The 13,129-nt window shown below is 36.6% G+C and overlaps 1 protein-coding gene and 1 pseudogene across 2 annotated transcripts in view; both read right to left on the bottom strand.

The window, feature by feature from the left end:
• ITGBL1 (integrin, beta-like 1 (with EGF-like repeat domains)) overlaps positions 1 to 13,129 on the bottom strand; it is a 502,759-nt gene that overhangs the window by 208,643 nt on the left and 280,987 nt on the right. The window lies entirely within an intron of this gene.
• Positions 5,464 to 6,738, bottom strand: LOC102828611 (annotated as a pseudogene).

Raw genomic sequence — 13,129 nt, 5'->3', positions numbered from 1 at the left:
AAGAATTGCAGCCAGAGTGCTCCTTGGAGGCCAGAATGGCTAAGCTTCGCCTCTCATACTTTGGACATATTGTCAGGAGGGAACAGTCGCTGGAGAAGGATGTCATACTGGGTAAGATGGAGGGTCAGAGAAAAAGAGGAAAACCCCCAACGAGATGGATCGGCCACGTGGCATATTTGATGGCATCAAGTGTGGCAGTGGTAGTGAGGTTGGCCCAGGATCGGACATTGTTTCGTTCTGCTGTGCATGGGGTCACCATGAATCGGTTCCGACTTGATGGCACCTGACAACAACAACAACCACATTCCTTGTTGAATAAGTGCTAATAAAATCTATCAATAGAATACTTCATTTGTAAAATATACACATGTGGGGTTGTGTTGTTTCTTTCTTTTTCTGTTTTATGTACCAATTTACACTGCCACTATTCCTCTGTCAGTTTGTCGTACGATGGTGGCTTGCATGTTGCTGTGATTATGGGAACTATTCCACAGGTATTTCAAATAGCAGCCAGGACATTTGAAACAACAATGTCTCAACTGTTGTTGTTGTTACACACCATCAAGTCAGTCTGACTCATAGAGACCTTGTATAGGGTTTTTGAGGAGCAGCTGATGGGTTAGAACTGCTGACCTTGTGGCTATCAGGTCAGTGCTGATCCTACAGCATCATACTATGATTCCTGTTTCAGCTGAGCTTCCATATTAAGAAGGAAGACCTTGCAATCTACTTCTGAAAACAGCCTGTGAAAATCTTATGAATAGTAGTGCAGCATTGCATGATATAGTGCTGGAAGATGAGCCCCTCAGGTTATAAGAGACTCAAAGTATAACTGGAGAAGATCTGTCTCCTCAAAGATGAGTTGACCTTAATGACAAGGATAGAAGAAAGTTTCCAGGACCTTTATTTACTGATGTAGTATAATTCAGCATGAGAAGAAACAGTTACCTATATGGACAGGCTGATAAAAGGAGATGGGGATAAGACTCTTGTGGTACAATAGTTACTACTGCTATCAGGACTGACTGTGAGGGTTGAAAATGTAAATGTAGACATTTTGTAGCAAAAGGAGGGGAGTAGTTGAATTTGCAGTCCAGGAGCGGAGGTCCTTGGGACCACCAAGGGAGCAGAGCAGAATACGAGACCCTACCCAGAGAAGCAGTGATGCCAGAGCTGGAGGCAGAGATGATGATGTGGAAAGATGGAGTGGATGGGAACTCTAGACCCAAAGAGGGAGAGGGGTTGTGTGCAGATGATCCAGGGGCAGGCTTGTGGGGTGTACCCTCAGGGTGTTTGATGATGCATGGAGGGGAATGTAATCATAGCAATGAAATGATATAGGATAGGATGAATGTACAGCTAGTGTTCTCCCATTTAAACTATCACATAATTCACAATAAAAACTTTAAAAAAACTAGTAAACAGTTGTAAACATCGATTAATAATCAGAAGGTAAAACATATGGAGCATGAATACAGGATAATTGGAAGTTGGCAAAAATTAAATGGAATGTATCCTTAGTTTTAGTAAGCTGAATTGGCTTGTCACTGTCCATTTTGAATTGGATAACATAATGTCTACTATGCCAGAAATAACAAATTAAAGTGGAATAGTGTTGCATTCACTGTCAAAAATAAAGACTAGTTGATTATTTAAATGTACGTGCCAATCACTAAAGTCAAAGATGAAGAAATTGAAAATTTCCACCTACTTCTGCAGGCTTAAGTTGATCAAACATGCAATCAAAAGGTATTGATCATTACTGGTGATTGGGATGTGAAATTTGGAAAACGGAAGAATCAGTATTTGGAAAATATGGTCTTGGGGATAGAAACAACACCAGAGATCATGTTGCAGAATTTTGCAAGACCAATGATTTCTTCATTACCAATCCCCCTTTACAACAACATAAATGAAGATTATACATATGAATTGCACCGAAAGAAATACACAGAAATTAATTTGGCTATATCTATGGAAAGAACCATTGGAAAATTTAATGTTCTTAGTCATAACAATGCCAGGGGCTGACTGCTGAAAATACCATCAATTTCTCATATACAAAGTCAAGTTAAAGCTGCAGAAAATTAATATAAGCTTAAAGGATAGATTTGATGCATTGAACACTAATGAAGAGTTGTGGGAGGACATCATACATTAGAAAAAGCATAAAGAGATTAAAAAAAAGAAAACCAAAGTGGATGTTGGAAAAGACTCTGAAACTTACTCCTGAATGGGAGAAATAATGAGGTAAAAGAGTTGAACAGAATATTCCAGAGGGTGGTTAAGAAGACACAGTAAAGTATTATGAATGTGCAAAGATCTGGAGTTATATCCAGGGTTTTGAACGGGTATATTTCAGTTCAACTTATTGTTGATAATTTGCATTTTCACCCTTTACAAGACCCTTCACAAGACCCCCAGATATAATGAACCAGAAATGACCCTTTACAAGACCCCCAGATGAATCATAGAAATCCCCAGGTAATTCTTATGAAAGGAGTCTTTCATTCAAGGGGCAGATTTGTAATGAACTAGTTTGGGCCCTGGTTATTCCTTTACCTTCCAGACCTAATCATCACACCTACTCATCACCAGTAGAAGCACGAAATCTATTTTAATTTCTGCTAGAAAAAAATGTCTTCACCTATATACTTTAGTATTATGTTTTTCCAGGAGCATTTTTGTTTTCTTTACCCCAGCTGGTGAGGCTCTCAGGCTTGGGAACTGATGGGCCTTGTAATTGCTTTCCTCACTCATGTAACCACAGCTGCGGGTTTCATTCATAAATGGCAAAGCTAATCCTTTAAAATTTTCACATTGACTTTTTGCTTCACAAACATTCAGTGCCAATGAGTTTACAGGTATAGCATCGTGAGACAGGAAAGGTCTCTGATCATTGATCCAAGGCCTGGGCTGGCTGTCATAAATTCTGGGTTTTCATTCTCAAATGTGTTATATTTTGTTATGGCTCTTTGGGAAGTCACTCATCAATACTTTCATTTCCCAGCCAAGAAACTAGAAAAGCTTATTTATTTCTCAAGTACCAGGAGGCTAAAAAGAATTATAAGATATAAGTATACAGTTCTGTATATAGATTCAGTACTTTTAAGCAAAATAAACTTTAACTATATATCATTTATTAAAAGTACTAGCTAAGTAAGTTAGTGAAATTTTATAGAAAAAGCATACAGATATGTTTGAAAAAGAGTAACCGTAGCCAGAGTTTATTAGAGACCAATGCATTGCTGTTGTTAACTTCCACCCAGTTTGTTTCAAATCATAGTGACCCTGTATAGGGTTTCTTAGAAAGTAAATGTTTGCAGGAGCAGAAACCCTCATCATTCTCCCATGGATCAGATGCTGGGCTCAAACCAATGACCTTGTGGGCCACAGTCCATTGCACCACAACTCCCCAAAGACTGATATCTGAAGTCCATAACCATATTCTTATACTTGTTCTACGAGGAGCTCTGGTGGCGATGTAGAGTATGCACTACAATGGTTGATAGTTCAAATCAACCAGATGTTCTGTGGGAGAAAGATGAGGATTACTGATCCCAAAAGAATTACAGCCTGTTAAACTACATGGCACTGTAGGAAAAGCACTGGACTATTAACTGTAATGTTGGTAGTTCAAACCCACTAGCCACTCCATGGAAACTGCTGTGAGTCAGAATTGTGTCCATGGTAGTGGGTTTGGTTTTTGGTTTGGGCTTACCTGATGGACATATTAAACAACTTAAAAATAAACAGAAAATTATTGGTACATTATATACTTTAGGTAATTTTCTATATTTGATATGCTCTTTTTTTTTTTTTTTTTTTTTACATTATATAATTGTTATTTTTAACGTCATAAAATGAAAGTATTTGGAAAAGAAGCATAAATGTTCTTCTAGTCTTTGGCTTGAAATATCATGAAAATATCCCTGTTTCTGTTTGACTTAATTCTGTATCACCATCAGGATTCTCATGGCTTAGACAATGCAAGATCCTTAAATAGTATGATATATATTATAACATCACGAAGCCTGTGATTTATCATTTTATCATTTTGTTAAGATTACTGCAAGTATCACTGTACCTAAACTTTTCTCAGCTAAACATAATCAAAGGATTCTTGAGAACAAAAATCTATTTTGAGCTAGTCTTTCTCTTTACCTCCCAAGGATTGCAATTTAGAATAGGATTTTCCCCAGTATAATCGTTTAAAAGAGAGATTGGTGTTCCTGTTCTTTCTTTTTTTTTTCTCTTCATATAGCTATGAAAAAATAAATGAAGCTTTTTATTACTGTATAATTATACCTATATAATCATTTACTCTTTTTATATTCTAAGCACAGGTAATTAACAATACACTGAGATATTCTCCTTTTTTAATATCTGAGAAATATTTGCATATGGAAGCTACTTGTATAGTCTTGCAGACTTGGTGTTTTAAAATTTAGTTTTAATAAATAATATATTGTTGTTAAGTGTCCTTGAGTTGGTTCTGACTCATAGCTACCTTATATAGGGTTTCCAAGGAGCAGCTCGTGGGTTAGAACCACCAACCCTTGTGGTTCATAGCTCAGTGTTTATCCTACAGTACCACACCAGGACTTCAACATTGTTGTTGTTGTTATGTGCCATCAAGTTGGACCTGACTCATAATGACCCTGTATAGGATTTCCAAGGAGAAGCTGTTGAGCTTGAACCACTGACTTTGTGTTTCAAACTGATCTTGCAATCGAGCACAAAAGGATAAAAGATAGCTAGGATGTAGAGAAACTGGAAGTGCTGGTGAAAATGTAAAATGGCACAACAATCAAATAAGAATAGAAAAACAACAGAAAGAATCAGTGATATTAGGAGTAGGTTTTATGAAATGAACAATAAATGTGATAAACTTCTATTTAGACTGGTGAAGGAAAAAAAAGGGAAGACAAATATATAAAATCAGAAATGAAAATGGAAATATTATAATAAACACTACAGAAATAAAAAGAACAAGAGAATACTATGAACTATTGTTGCTGCGGTGCTAATTTTATGAGTCAGCTTGGCTAAGCTATGGTTCCCAGTTGTTTGGTCAAAAAGAAGTCTACTTCTATCCTGGAGTAGTTACCAGCACCACTCAGGTGACTCTGAGTCCTGGTAGAACAGTATCCCACAAGGTTTTCAATGGATGAGTTTTCCAATGTACATTGTCAAACGTTTCTTCTGAGGTGCGTATGGGAGATTCAAACCACTAACCTTTGAGCTAGCAACTGATCATGTTAATACTTTGTGATACATGGGAACTTGATATGAAGCGCTACAAAGAGTTTGTGGAAAAATTCCATTATCTTTTTATTACTATTATTCAATAATTGTATTTGTTTTGTCTAATTTAGAATCTTTTCATCTTACATGATTTTATTCTTACACCTAAACTAGTAATTTGTATTTTTTCTCATAAAAAAACCAGAATGACGTTCTTTATAAATTGCATTCTCTGATTTTCTTGTCATCATGCTTCAAGGAAATCTATGTATTTAATATGTTTGTTCTCAGTTTAGCCCATATCAAATGATTTTGTAATGCATATATCTCAACAGCAACTGAGCTGATCCTTCGGGAGAAGGAATGGTTGAGCAGCTGAGACCACTGAATAGTTGCCGAGAAGACCATACCCCCTGAGCTGCCCAGTCTGTGGTGAGGGGAGGACAGCGGATCACTGGATATGCAGTGTTACCAGACATCACTGGTCCCAAACCATTGCTTCTGTCAGCTACTGCCACAAATACGGTCAGAATGCCATCCCTTTCATATTCAGCTTTAATCCTCAGAGTTACATCTGGTCCTTTATGGACAGAAGCTACCCAAAGTTCACATGGAATATCAAACTTTCCACAAGCCTTCTTGATTTTTTCACAGTGACAGAGATCAGAGGTTGAGCCCATCAATACTACAACCCTACACTGGCTTTCCAATTTCAGAAGCAACTCTATTCTTTCTGCAACCCACTCAAAATTTTTCTTTACCATTTGCAGCTCTTTAGGAGTAACTTCTTTGAGGTCACGATATGACGTCTTGTCTTTTTGTTGGCTTCAATCTCCTGATGCCCAGAGTCTCCAGGAATCATTATCAATGACATGAGCAAGAACAATTTTTTAAGGTTATATCAACACCAAATTCTATCTTCATATCAACCAGTGTATAGTTCTTGGGCAACCACAATTTTTCCAGTGTTTCAAAAACACCCTGTGTGGCATGATTCATGATCTCCACCTCAGTTTGGCCTATAACAAGTCCAGCAAAGCAAAATTTTTCAGCAATAATCTGATCCTTAGACCACTGTGGATCATTATTGGCATCATCCTTGAAAAACATTTCCACTTTCAGTGGGTAAAACGTATATTCTTCCTGGACGCCAGGGTTTCTTTTCAGAAAAGAACCAGTTGCTATTCTTCTATGCACCCATTCAATTGGAATCATTTCACACTGCCTGCAATGAAAGCTGTCTCTCCACATTTTTTGGGTGAAAGCAGTTTTGATACCTGATTCCTGTAACAACTGAAAAACACAACTGGTAATTTGATTTGAAATTGCAGCTTTACCTTTCAGGTGATTCTTTCCAGCTGCATTGCCTGCTGTAATCTGGTCCTTGGACTGAAGGAAGACTTTTCCTACACTATCTAACAACACACAGACTTCTTTTGTTTTACCCTCATAGAGTTTTTGACAGATGTTCAGAACCTCAGACGCCACCATTGTCCTGGTTAAACTGGGGGCAGTGACTGCACTAGGCACACAAGCAGGAATCTGGATCCATTATTTTTAAACTCCATATTTTAATCCTCCTCATATGTGGTTAAATTAATTGGCCTTGGTGCAATCATTTGGCCTGGGTAAAACAAATTACCTTCTTGTAATGTAGTGTTAAAGAGTTCTGGTAGCATAGTGATCACAAGTTGGGCTGCTAACTTCAAGGTCAGCAGTCCAAAGCTACCAGCTGTTCTGTGGGAGAAAGATGAGTCTTTTTGCTCCCATAAAAATTTACGCCTCAGAAACCCCATGCAGGGTTGCTTGAGTCAGAAATGACTCCACGGCACACTACCAGCACCACCAAAAACGTAGTGTTGTGTACTGGAGTGTAATATAATGTAATCACCTCTAATAATGTAATATGAATGTAATATCATGTCATGTAATATAATGTATTGTAATCAATATCAGTTGAAAAGGTAGTTTCTCTAGGGTGTGATCTGCCTCAAGCCTAGAAGTAGATATTTTGGTATAACTCTCACTTCACATAGAAGTACTTTTCTGCAGTATAACCAGGCCCCGTAATTGCATAAGTATATACTTTTTCTATCTCTCTGTTTAAGATACAGGTAAAAATATAGAGTTATAGCTCATCTGTTTTGTTTCTCTGCAGAGATCCAACTAAGATTGTTGTTGTTATGTGCTGTAGAGTCGGTTCCGACTCACAGAGACCCTGTACAGGATTTCTGAGGCTGTAAATCTTTACTGGAGCAGAAAACCTCATCTTTTCCTGTGGAACAGCTGGTTAGAGGGCAACAAATTAAATAACCTAGATTAAACGGGCAAATAAAACAAACAAACAAAATACAACTACATCTAAAGAAAATGTTAAGCTTTACTGTACTGACAAATAATCTCTGTATAACCAAAGCAAGCAAAATATTGCATCAGTAAACAAAATTTTTCTAAAAAAAGAAAAGTCCTGGATCAGATGGCTTTACTAAGGAACTATATCAAACATTATATAAGAAAAGACTCAGATCCTTAGTAAATTTTCCCCAAATAATAGAAATGGAAGGAACATTTCCTAATTCATTTCATGAGGTTTGTATTATTTATCCCAAAGTAAGACAAAGATACCACAAGAAAGGAGAGAAAAACTTACACACTAATATTCCTTATGAACACAGATGTAGAAATCTTCAGCAAAATACTAGCAGACCGAACATAAAGTATATTGAAAGAATTAGAAACATGATCAAGTAAGACTGATACAAGCAATGCATGAATGGTTCAACACTAGAAAAATCAATCAATGTTATAAAGCCCATTAGTAGAAAAAGGAAATATATGATCTTCTCAGTAGACACATAGAAGACACTCACCAAAATACAACATCCTTTCAAGAAAGAAATATTCAACATATTTTGAGTATTTCTATCATGAAAGGAATAGAAGGGGCATTACTCAGTAGGCTCAAGGGCATTTATGAAAAAAGAACAGGCAGCATGATAGTCAAGGGCGAGAGACTGAGAGCATTTCCCTTAAGATCATGAATAGACAAGGATGCCCATTCTCACCATTGCTATTTCGAATTGCGTTGGAAGTCCTAACTAGAGCAACTGTTGTTTTTGTTGTTCACTTGAGCCTATTGCTTCTGACATGGTGTCAATCTATCTCATTGGGGTTCTTATTCTTTTTTTGCTGACAAGCATAATGTCCTTCTCCAAAAATGGTTCCTTCTTGATAAATATCTAAAGTGTGAGAGATGAAGTCTGGCCAGTCTTGTTTAAAACAAACATTCTGGCTATTATTATTCCTAAACAGATTTGTTTGTTCTTATGGTAGTTCATACTTTCAATATTCTTCTCCAACCCCATAACTCAAATGCATCCATTTGTCTACAGTCTTCCTTATTCGTTGTCCAACTTCTTTATTCATTGTTCATTTGCACATGAGGGAATTGCAAATACTGGCTTGGGTCAGGTGTACCCTAGTCCTCAAACTGACATCTTTTCTCTTGAACATTTTGAAAAGATCTTGCAGAGCTGATGTGCCTAGTGTAATCATTTACTTTCTTGACAGCTGCTTCTATGTGTGTTGATTGTGGATTCAAGCAAAATGAAGTTTTTGACAACTTCAATCTTTCCTCCATTAATCATGATGTTATTTATTGGTCCAGTTGTGAAGATTTTTGTTTTCTTTACATTTATGTGCAATCTATACTTCAGGCTGTAGTCTACAATCTTCATGAGTAAGTATTCAAGTCCTTATCACTTTCAGCAAGCAAGGTTGTATAAACTGCATATTGCAGGTTGTTAATGAATCTTCCTCCAATCTGAATGATACTCTTCATATAATCCAACTTCTCTGATTATTTGCTCAGCATACAAGTTGATTAAGTATAGATTTACTTCTTCTTTTCTAATTGTACACCTTTTTATTTCTTTTTCTTGTCTACTAACTAGAGTAACTAGGCAAGAAAAAGGAATAAAAAGTATACACATGGAGAATAAGTAAGTATATTTCTTTTCACTGATGACATGATCCTGTATATAGAAAATCCCAAAGAATCTACAAATTCAGCAAAGTTTCAGGATACACGATCAACACATGCATTCAGTCAGGTTCCTACACATCAGCAACTAGCATTCAGAAAAGGAAACTAAGGAAATAATTCTATTTACTCTAACGTTTAAAAGAATAAAATACCTAGAACTAAATTTCACTAAATAAGTGAAAGAATTATATGCTGAAAAGAACAAAACATTACTGAATGAAATTAAAGAACACCTCCTAACCTAATGAAGGTAATCCATGTTCATGGATTGGAAGATTAAAATGGTTAAGATGTCAATAGTTCAGTTTTTGATCTTCATCAGTCAGTGTTTCAAATCTGCTTCATTTTCAGCATGCAAGGTTGTGTCATTTGCATATCACAAGTTGTTAATAAGTCTTTTACCAATTTTCCACGTTTCTTCATATAGCCCAGTTTATTGAATTATTTGCTCAGATTGAATAAGTATGGTAAAAGGATACAACCCTGATGCTCACTTTTCCTGATTTTCAACTCACTTTCCTGGTTTTAAACCCTTGTTCTATTCAAGAGCTGCTTCTTCGTCTATCTATACACAGATTCTGAATAAGCACAATTAAATGTTTTATGTTCTAGAATTCCCATTTTTTCAAATGTTATTCATAATTTGTTATGATCCACACAATAAAATGCCACATAGTTCTCCTTTGGAGGGTTCATGGCCTCTAACTACCAACCTTTTGGTTGACAGCTTAATGCTTAACCACAGTATCACCAAGCTTTGGTGAGGATGGGGGAAATTTGAATTCTTATCCATTGTTGGTAGAACTGTAAAATAGCATAGCTTATGGCACTGCTCAACAGTCGCTCCTTAGAAACTCTATACAGAATTGCTATGGATCATAACTGACTGGATGTCACTTCACAACAACAACTAACCACAAAGCCAGCAAAGCAACCCTTCTGGCTGCTCCTCAAAGATTTACAGCCTTAGAAACCCTGTCCAGAGTTGCTCTAAGCTGGAACCAACTTTACTTGATGCATCTAACTAACCAACCAGTGTGGTGCTGTGGATTAATGTGCTGGACTTCAAAATTGGTTTGAACCAGAAGGTTGGCAGTTCAAGCTCACCTGCCACCCTATATAGGGTTTCTGTGAGTTGGAACTGACTCAATGACTCAATGGCACTTAACAACAACAACATGGGGGTGGGGGTGGAAGTCTATCAAAAATGTAAACATAGACTTACCATATGATCCAACATATATAACCCAAATAATTAAAAATGGTAAAGCAAATTCAGAGCGGTTCACAATGTTTACTGCAGCATTATTCATAATAACTGAAAAATGGAGACAGACTAAATATTCATCTGCAGATGAATGGATAAGCAAAATGTGGTAGATACATACAATGGAATACAAGAACAAATGAAGGCCTAGTGCATGCTAACACATGATGGGCCTTGAAAAGATTATGCTGAGAAGAAATAAATCAGTCACAAAAAAGACATACATTGTATGATTTCACATGTCTGAGATATTTAGAAAAGGCAAATGGATAGAGACCAAAGTTTATTAGTGGCTACCAAGGGTATTACTTTAAAACTACAAAAAAGCAACCTTATAGCCATCGAGTCAATTTCAAATCATAAAGATCCTGGATAGGATTTCTGAAGCAATAAATCTACTGAAGCAAAGAGCCTCATCTTTCTCCCAAGGAGCTGGTAGGTTTGAACTAACTACCTTGTTGTTAGTAGCCCACTGCTTATCTTACAGTACCCCACCTGAGCTCCTTATCATGGCTATAAGGGTGGGGAGAAGAGGGGGTCCTCACTTAGAGGACTTTGTTGTTAAGTGCCATAGAGTTATTTCTGACTCATAGCAACACTAGATACGTTTTCCAAGGAGCAGTTGGTAGATTTGAACCACCGACCTTGTGGATAGTGGTCCAGTGCTTATCCTCTAGTACCAAACCAGGGCTCCTAGGGAATACTAAGCTTCTGTTAATGATTAAAAAAAAATGGAAATGAAGAGCAGTAAGAGTTGGGCCACATATATAATGTCACTGAAATATACATGTAAAATATAGTGAAGTGGCAAATGTTTTGTTATACGTACACTTATGAAAAAACATTTTTAAATGACACAGTCCCCTTAAAAGCAGCTTGGAAATTCCTCAAATGTTAAACATAGACTTACTACATAACCAGTAGTTTCATTCCTATATGTGTGCATGTATATGTGTATGGTGTTGAAAAAAATAATGGAAAAGTCTCCATATGGAAAATGCATATTATGAAAAAACTATGCAAGGATTTTTTTTAATTGCACCAAAATAAACTTATACTGACTTATTTCAGGAGTGCAGTGGCTTTATGGGTTAAGCACTGGCCTGCTAACCATGAGGTCAGCCTTTTGAGCCCACCAGTAACTCGATGGGAGAAAGATGTGACTTTCTGCTCCCCAAAAGATTTAGAGCCTCAGAAACACTACATAGGGTTACTATGAGTTAGAATCAATGCGATGGTGGTGAGGTTGTTTTTAACAACACTTGTTATAATTTGTCTAAACAGGATGCATTTGGAGACACTGAGAAGGATAACATCAGTTTTAAAAAGCCTCTATTAAAGTATCATGATTCTGCTAAAACTGAAGGAAGGATAAACTTCAAATTTATGGTGAAGTTTGGGTAGAAGAATGGTGAAATCACTGATGCTTTATGAAAAGTCTGTGGGGCACTATCCAAAAGAAATCAGCAGTTTCAAAATGGAAAACTCATTTTAAGAAGGGATGAAGATGGTGAAGATGAATCCTACAGTGGCAGGCCATTAAAAAATCTTGAAAGTGACAGAACATTCACATTAATTTGTTTGGAAAAAATTATTGAAGTCTGTATTCTAATTGAAGAAGAACAATGATTAACAGCTGAAGCAGAAGCCAACACCCTAGACTTCTCAATTGATTCAGTTTACACAATTCTGAAAGGAAAACTAAAGTTGGGTAAACTTTCCGGTTTATGAGTGTCAACTTTAGTTTTCCTTTCAGATTAGCCACAGACAAGAGTAAGTTTATAATAAGTGGGATCCAAATCTTAGAGCATTTTATAGAAAAACTGCAACAAGATGAAATATAGCTTTAACAGAATGATTTGAAAACAAAACACAATCAAAGCAATGACTACCAAGAGGTGGAAGTGGTCCAGTCATAGCAAAAGTGGACTGGTTAAGAGCAGAGGCCATGGCAATAGTTTTTGATATGCTCAAGACATTTTGCTTGCTGATTTTCTAGAATGCCAAAAGAACGATGGCATCTTTTCATTATGAGAGTGTTTTGAGAAAGTTTGCCCAAGCTTTAGTAGAAAAACACCAAGGAAACCTTCACCAGACAGTCCTACCTCATTACAACCATGCTCATGTTCCTTCTTCCATCATATGTGGGAATTTTGCTATAGAGTCAATGGGAGTCATTAGGCATTAACCTCAGAGTTCTGATTTGGCTCTTTCTGACTTCTTTTTGGTTCTAGATCTCTAAAAAATCTTTAAAGGGCACCCAGTTTTCTTCAGTTAATAATTTAAAACTGTATTGGTATGGTTAAATTCCAAAAATAGACCAACTGGCTAATATCATCACTTACAGAAGTATCTGTAGCTAATGGAGTTTACGTTGAGAAATAACATTTATCTTTTAAATACCATTTTTCTATGAGTTTTTGAAGTTCGCTAGTGTGTATGTATACACATCCACACACACACACACACAGGAGGGCCTTAAAATGTTCATGAAAAATGGAATTAAGAAATAATGAAAAATTTCCATGAATTTTTAAATCCTCCTTGTGTGTGGGGTGTGTCCAAGATAA

This window comes from Chrysochloris asiatica, unplaced genomic scaffold (genome assembly GCF_000296735.1).
Source record: "Chrysochloris asiatica unplaced genomic scaffold, ChrAsi1.0 scaffold00029, whole genome shotgun sequence".
NCBI lineage: Eukaryota > Metazoa > Chordata > Mammalia > Afrosoricida > Chrysochloridae > Chrysochloris > Chrysochloris asiatica.
This window is presented reverse-complemented; position numbering and strand designations above follow the sequence as displayed.